Source organism: Physeter macrocephalus, chromosome 11 (assembly GCF_002837175.3).
Source record: "Physeter macrocephalus isolate SW-GA chromosome 11, ASM283717v5, whole genome shotgun sequence".
Lineage (NCBI taxonomy): Eukaryota > Metazoa > Chordata > Mammalia > Artiodactyla > Physeteridae > Physeter > Physeter macrocephalus.
Window position 1 is genome coordinate 149,163,433 of NC_041224.1, and position 6,223 is coordinate 149,169,655.

A 6,223-nucleotide genomic window follows, 5' to 3' on the forward strand; every position below is an offset into this window, starting at 1 on the left:
TGTGCCAGGATGTACACAGAGCAGCTGGGGAGACTGGGGAGAATGAGCAAAAAAGCTGAGCATTTTTACAAGACTAGGCAGTGGCATCCTCCTAAGGGAGAGGGAATCTGGAATATTTAAAATAAGGTGCTTCCATACGGGAAGAAGAGCGTGTAAACCTAGTGTGGTGGTGATTTCTGAAACAGAAATCAACGGCTGGGTTTTTCTAGGCGTGAGTTGTATCCTCTGGTGGCAATCATGTACCACACCGGGCCTCTCTGCCGTGTGACTTCGGTCTGACGTTCACATCGGGAAAACTCCAGGCTGTTTTTGCCGTCCTCCCTGCTAATGTTGACATTGGTAGGGAGAGAGGAAATCTGGATAAATAGAACTCTTTTCTTGGCGTTGTTAAATATATTACTAAAAAGAGCAAAGGGTGTTTTCGGAGCTAAATAGAAGCAAAGTCTTTCTTTGGAACTTTGAAAGCCCAGGTAGGTGGCTGGGTAAGCATTTCTTGCAGCCTGTTTGTTTTAGCCCACGGTGGTTTCTGAGCAGCTTTAAGAGATCCTGGTAGAGGGCACAAACACACCCTTTCCACAGCGGCCCTCTCGCCTAAGGCTGTCTTTTGTATCCTGTGACTGAAAACTTACACAGCTTTTAGGACTTTTCTGAAGATTACATTGTAGCTAGTCTACCGTGAGCTTTGAATTTTCTTGGAATTTCACTGTCAAAAGCAGAACAGCTTTTTCCATCGTTGAACTGGGAGGAGTGGTTTAGTTTGCCCCTTACTTTTTGCACGTTCAGAAACTGAAATTGAGAACCTTAAGCAACTTGCCTGAAGTTACACAGTTAAGTGAGTACGGGAACAGAAATGAAAAGCTCTTTAAGTTTCCTGATGCCTGGTTTATTATCACAAGGAAAGCTCTGCCCACAAGAAGGAAATTTCAGTTCAGATTCTCTATAACTTTAAGAACATAGACGAATATATCAATTTCAGTAGAAACAGCTGATCAAGATAGCCTTATCATTCTCAAGGGAATGTAATTTTAAGGAGATACATTTGGAGTAACCGGATTTTAAACCATATTGCTAATTCTTCACTAGTGTAGTGGAGGGGGCTATTTTCCTATGCTGCATGAACTATTTGAACATTTCCTTGTTTAATACTTCTTTTGACCGTAAAAGCACTTAGTTGAGAATAAACACAAGTTGGTTATACAAGCCCTTCACACGGAGGGCTCCATACATATGGGCGATGCCGTAAAACAAAGAAGGGTATAACAGACTGGGGAAATGGTCTCCACAGTGCTTTATCGATGACAAAATGCCTTCACACACATTATCAAACTGATCCTCGGGACAGTTTTGTGAAAGTAGGGAGAATAGACATAAGTACAGCTGTTTTCCGGAAAACACAACCAAAGCTCAGCGATACAGAGTGACTTACCCAGCACAGGTAGGTGCTGAGTTGGGACTCAAACTCAGGTTTTCACCCTAAGCCCGCAACTCGTTTCATTACCTCCTGGCGCATTAGTTACACAGGTGATAACGCCTTATGGAGCAATCCCTGTTTTCTTTTCTCTAGGACAGAAACGGCAGTGGCTACACTTTCCCTGCCCAGGTGCAGCTGGTTTCACTTCCTGGTTTGCATTATTCTATTCGTGGTATTTACCTTAACATGGAGGGACTAGGGCTTTTAAAAATCATTAAAATTGGTTTTTGAGGTTATATTTATTTCTCCTTCACATCCTAAACTTTAGACGTGATGCTCTCTGGCTTTCCATTCAGATGAGAAAAGGACTATTGTGATTGTTGGTGATCCCTCCCCAGGATGCCAGCATAAATGAAGGATGTTCTTGTTAAGAAAGAAAAAAAATGCAATTTAGCAAGGTTCTTGACTCTCTTTTAACACAGCATCTACTTTAAAAGATGTTATTTGTTTTCACATGTAACACTAGGTGGCAGAATAACTACACCACAAAGCACGATATCCTTTGTTTCTTGCTACTCTCGGAGCAGGGACTCTAATAGTGAGGCATAAACCATCTGTCGCTGCATGAGATTGGACCAACCAACCTGGCCAATATTTTCTTGACAGGGAGCTGGCTGCAGTGATTCTAAAACATATGCTTCCAACATACTGTCTGTAAGGTTTCCCTCTTTCTTTTTTTTTTCCAGCTCCCCAGCATTTTACTTTTTCTGCCGCATTGCATCCATGTAGACAAGGCCTGAAGGCAGCTGCTTTGAAATGGCAGATCTGGATGGATGCACCCAGTGGCGCTGGCACTCTTGCCCCTGTGTGCCAGTGGGTCATGGAGGTCTGGGGAAAAGGCACCTGAGCCCTTGTCCTGAGTGGTGTCAGCGGCTGTGGCCAAGGGCCAGCAGTGGCGAAGCTGGGCCAGCTTGAAAATGCTGCCCTCACTAACTCAGGTATACAGAAGGGTTTTTGTTTTGAAAGAGCAGCCTGATCGTGGTTCGGCTCTTTAGCTGGTTTAGAAATACTGCTGCATGGTCTGTGGGACATTGCCTCCAGTTTTTTTCCTTAATGGTTTGCCAGTGTCTCAGCACTCCCAAAGTGTCTGTTGCTCTATAGATGCCTCACATGCCACAGGACACACTAAAAGCCAAATGAAGCTGCAGCACCGGTTTTGTCATTTCATGTTGTAAAGAGGATGGGCTTGGGGTAGAGAAATACCTCTGTGTTTTTGCTGAAAAAGAAAAGAATATCATTAAAACAAAACAATACATATCTAAGTCTAGTGATAATACTCTGAGAATACTCTACCTTAAGGCACTCCAATAAAGCCAAGTCTGAATGTATAAAATTGATGAAGCAGAAATATTTTATTTTAATTATAAAAGCATTCTTTACTTTACAACTGGAACCACAGTCGGATTTTATTAAATAGCAAGTTCCTGATGTGAATTGTAAATGATTCCATTTACAAAAGTGAAGAATAAAAGTATTCAAACCTTGACTTTTTAGGAACCCACTTGTTGCACGAAACAAAGACCAACTGGACTATAGTCTACCCACGTACTTTCACCATACCCTACTCTACTTTCCAGCTGGGAATCTCAGGGTATTTTTTTTTAGTTGATAGCTGAGGGTGCTGGTAATATCCTAATTTTTCAGAGAAGGCACTGGTGACATGAAGGCTCCTTGTTAAAGTGACCCAGGTGAGTCACAGTAATCAGGGTAAGCCTGTAGCTTAGGGATATGGAGGTTTTGTATATTTGTTTGCCTGCCAGAGCTGCCATTCTTTCATAAAGAATAAACTGTATGATTTTTGAGAATACCTGAAACAACATATAAATCAGACCAAGGATATCAATCACAGGCCACCACCATAGGGATGCTTTGAAGCTAGAAGAGGGTTGTGAGACCTTCTTGTTTGTTAAGAACGAAATGTCATAAAAATTCCGAAGCAGGACTCAGATTTCCAGGGGGAAGGGACCTCTTTATTGTTTCCTCTAATAGCTGCTTTGGTGCTTTAGTGAATAAATGTGTTGCTCAAAATAACCCTAGATGCAGTCTCAGAACTATAGCCTGGCTTTGCTCCCACTTTTGTACTGAGCACCCATTCTGAATTATTTATTTATGATAGTTTTGCTGTTTTTGTCACTCCTCGCTGCCCCCTCTCCCCCCATCATTTGTCTTGTCTTTATTCTCATACCCACTAATTAATTGATATCTTCTGCTCTTAGGACTACAGCAAATGTGTCTCTGCATGTTTATGTGGATCCTCACTAAGCGGGCCATGCTTTTAAGTTTCTGGAATAGAACAGTGGTAAAAATAAGTCACAGCTTGTTTCCATATTTGCTTCTGAGTCAAGACACTTAATTTTCTCATTATAATGCTCAATGTATAGAGCTATAGAGTTTACTTTTAAGAGAAACAACCAAAATTCAGTCAAATCCTTTAATTAGATGTTTTCAAATCTTACAGAATTCTCTGGGTTTGTATTTACAAAAATGAAAAAACACAGTGGTCATGGTTTTATTATTTCTGTCCATAGGGAGAAAAACCTTACCAAAAATAGGCCAAGTCTTCTCCCAGATTCTCTGACAACAGGCGTTTTGGGTGTTGCCCAAAGTTGCCCATAACCTTAGGATGACCAGCATTCACTGAGGGCCTTAGACCTACATTTAAATGACATCTCAAAACCAGACACCTGAGGGGCTGGGATCTAACAGTAAGAAAGCAGGGGAGTAGAGCTGAGGAGTAGGGGACATTCACAGGAAGGGAGAGAATATTGGCAAAACAAGATGGGAGAGGTGAGCTGGGGGCCCAGCCCCAGTGCAGTGGCAGGGCTGTAGCAAAGTGTGACCAGAGGTTCTGGCACCTCCCCCGTCATGGACACAAGCCAGAGATATCAGTTTCCCTTGGTTTTCAGCATAAAAAAGCCAGCTAATGTTCTTGAGTGTCAGTTTATTGAGCTCTCCAGTGCAGCCTCATAACTTACATTAATTGGGAGGAAAATGCTTCCAGAGAAAAGAGAGATGCGGGACAAAACAAGTTTGTCTTTGACTAGTTGTCACAGCTCTGCTGTTTGGAGTCATCGACAAGTCCTTGGTTCTTGTATGACAGACCCTGAATAAGAGAAGTGATTCATCTTCTCTCTGTTGCACCTTTCAAGGAGGACATTTTTTTCTTTCTTAAAGACAGATTTTGTTTATGGACTTAACATCACTGGCAGTGGCCAGTGGGCTCAGAATCTTTGCAAGGTGTAATTTACTATTGTGCTCCTCCCTTCTAAGTTTGTGCACCCCGAGAAGCTCCATCCCATTAAAATTCCTTCTTAAAAGCATAAGGTGAAAGAGCCAAGCATGTGTTGTTTTTTTAAAGGGGAATGTAGCTACAGAAGGGGAGAGGGCCCCGGCTTTTTCTCTTTTAAATGCTAGTAAATAGCTTAAAACCTGTTGAAGCTTTTGGAGGAATGTGGAAGCGTTGTCATTTGGCTCTAATGTTTAGGAAAACAAAATAAAGGAAACAGTTTTAAGAAGAGACTTTCCTGTGATGGGCTCTATTCTCTGAAGTGTCCTGTAAGTGTCACACCTGTTCCTCCAGGTACACAAGCTAACCTAAGTTGCCTCCTTGTCTGCCGCACCCAACCACTTTGCTCATTGCCCTACTGAATTCTTTTCAGACTTTAGTTCTGTACTTTGGCAGCTCAGCCCTTATAAAAGTGTGAGATACTGTTTTGTTTTTAAATGTATTTTATTTATTTATTTTTGGCTGCATTGGGTCTTCGTTGCTGTGCGCAGGCTTTCTCTAGTTGCGGCGAGCGGGGGCTGCTCTTTGTTGCGGTGCATGGGCTTCGTGGGCTTCATTGCGGTGGCTTCTGTTGTTGTGGAGCACAGGTTCTAGGTGCGCGGGCTTCAGTAGTTGTGGCATGTGGGCTCAGTACTTGTGGCTCGCGGGCTCTAGAGCACAGGCTCAGTAATTGTGGCGCACGGGCTTAGTTGCTCCGCAGCATGTGGGATCTTCCTGGACCAGGGCTCAAACCCGTGTCCCCTGCACTGGCAGGCAGATTCTTAACCACTGTGCCACCAGGGAAGCCCTGAAATACAGTTTTTGACAATGAGAAAGAATCGTGTTGTTTAAAGATGAAATGCTAATACATTTATGTACAGATTCTCCGTTTTCTAATGTTATAGGAAAACCCCAGTGTCTGCTGTGACCCAATGCAGTTCTCACTCAGCCATGTTATCTCGGACTCACGCACATAAAGATGGACCTATCTGCCATTTGGGGAAGCCTTCATAACCTGGAAGGTTCAGGAAGGAACTGGTTTTTACTGAGAGTTTAAAAGGAGTGTCTTTCATAGCCAATAGCTTTCCTTTTTGAGACTCATTTCTAAGCGGTCTTTTGCGGCTTCTACAAAAGAGAAAGAGCTCAAATTCTTCTTTCTACAGCCTGAAGGAATTGAATATACCTATAGCCAAGCAGCTAAAACTTGAAAACAGCAAAATACAGTGTAAAAAAAAGCATTGCTTATTATATTTTAGCTGTGGACATTTTGAGCGTCAGAGAATGATTAGGTCCTGGTTTTCCTGGGAAATTGTCTGTGTATGGACTCAAATGTAGGGCTTGAGAAATTATATGATGGAGAAATAGGAGGCATATAAAATGATGTGAATCTAGCTTGGATATGTATTTTTGAGTTTACATTTAAATACGGTCCTATCTTAGCTTCTGGAAATTAAGTACACCCCCTCAGACCCAAATCTTTTCTCCTG

The 6,223-nt window shown here is 42.4% G+C and overlaps 1 long non-coding RNA gene across 1 annotated transcript; it reads left to right on the plus strand.

Moving 5' to 3' along the window:
* Positions 1 to 298: 298 nt before the first annotated feature.
* LOC129392564 (uncharacterized) lies at positions 299 to 5,706 on the plus strand. The gene is made up of 3 exons (XR_008618688.1): positions 299 to 470; positions 4,956 to 5,026; positions 5,642 to 5,706. It is a non-coding gene; the product is annotated as an uncharacterized lncRNA (long non-coding RNA).
* The last annotated feature ends 517 nt before the right edge of the window (positions 5,707 to 6,223 follow it).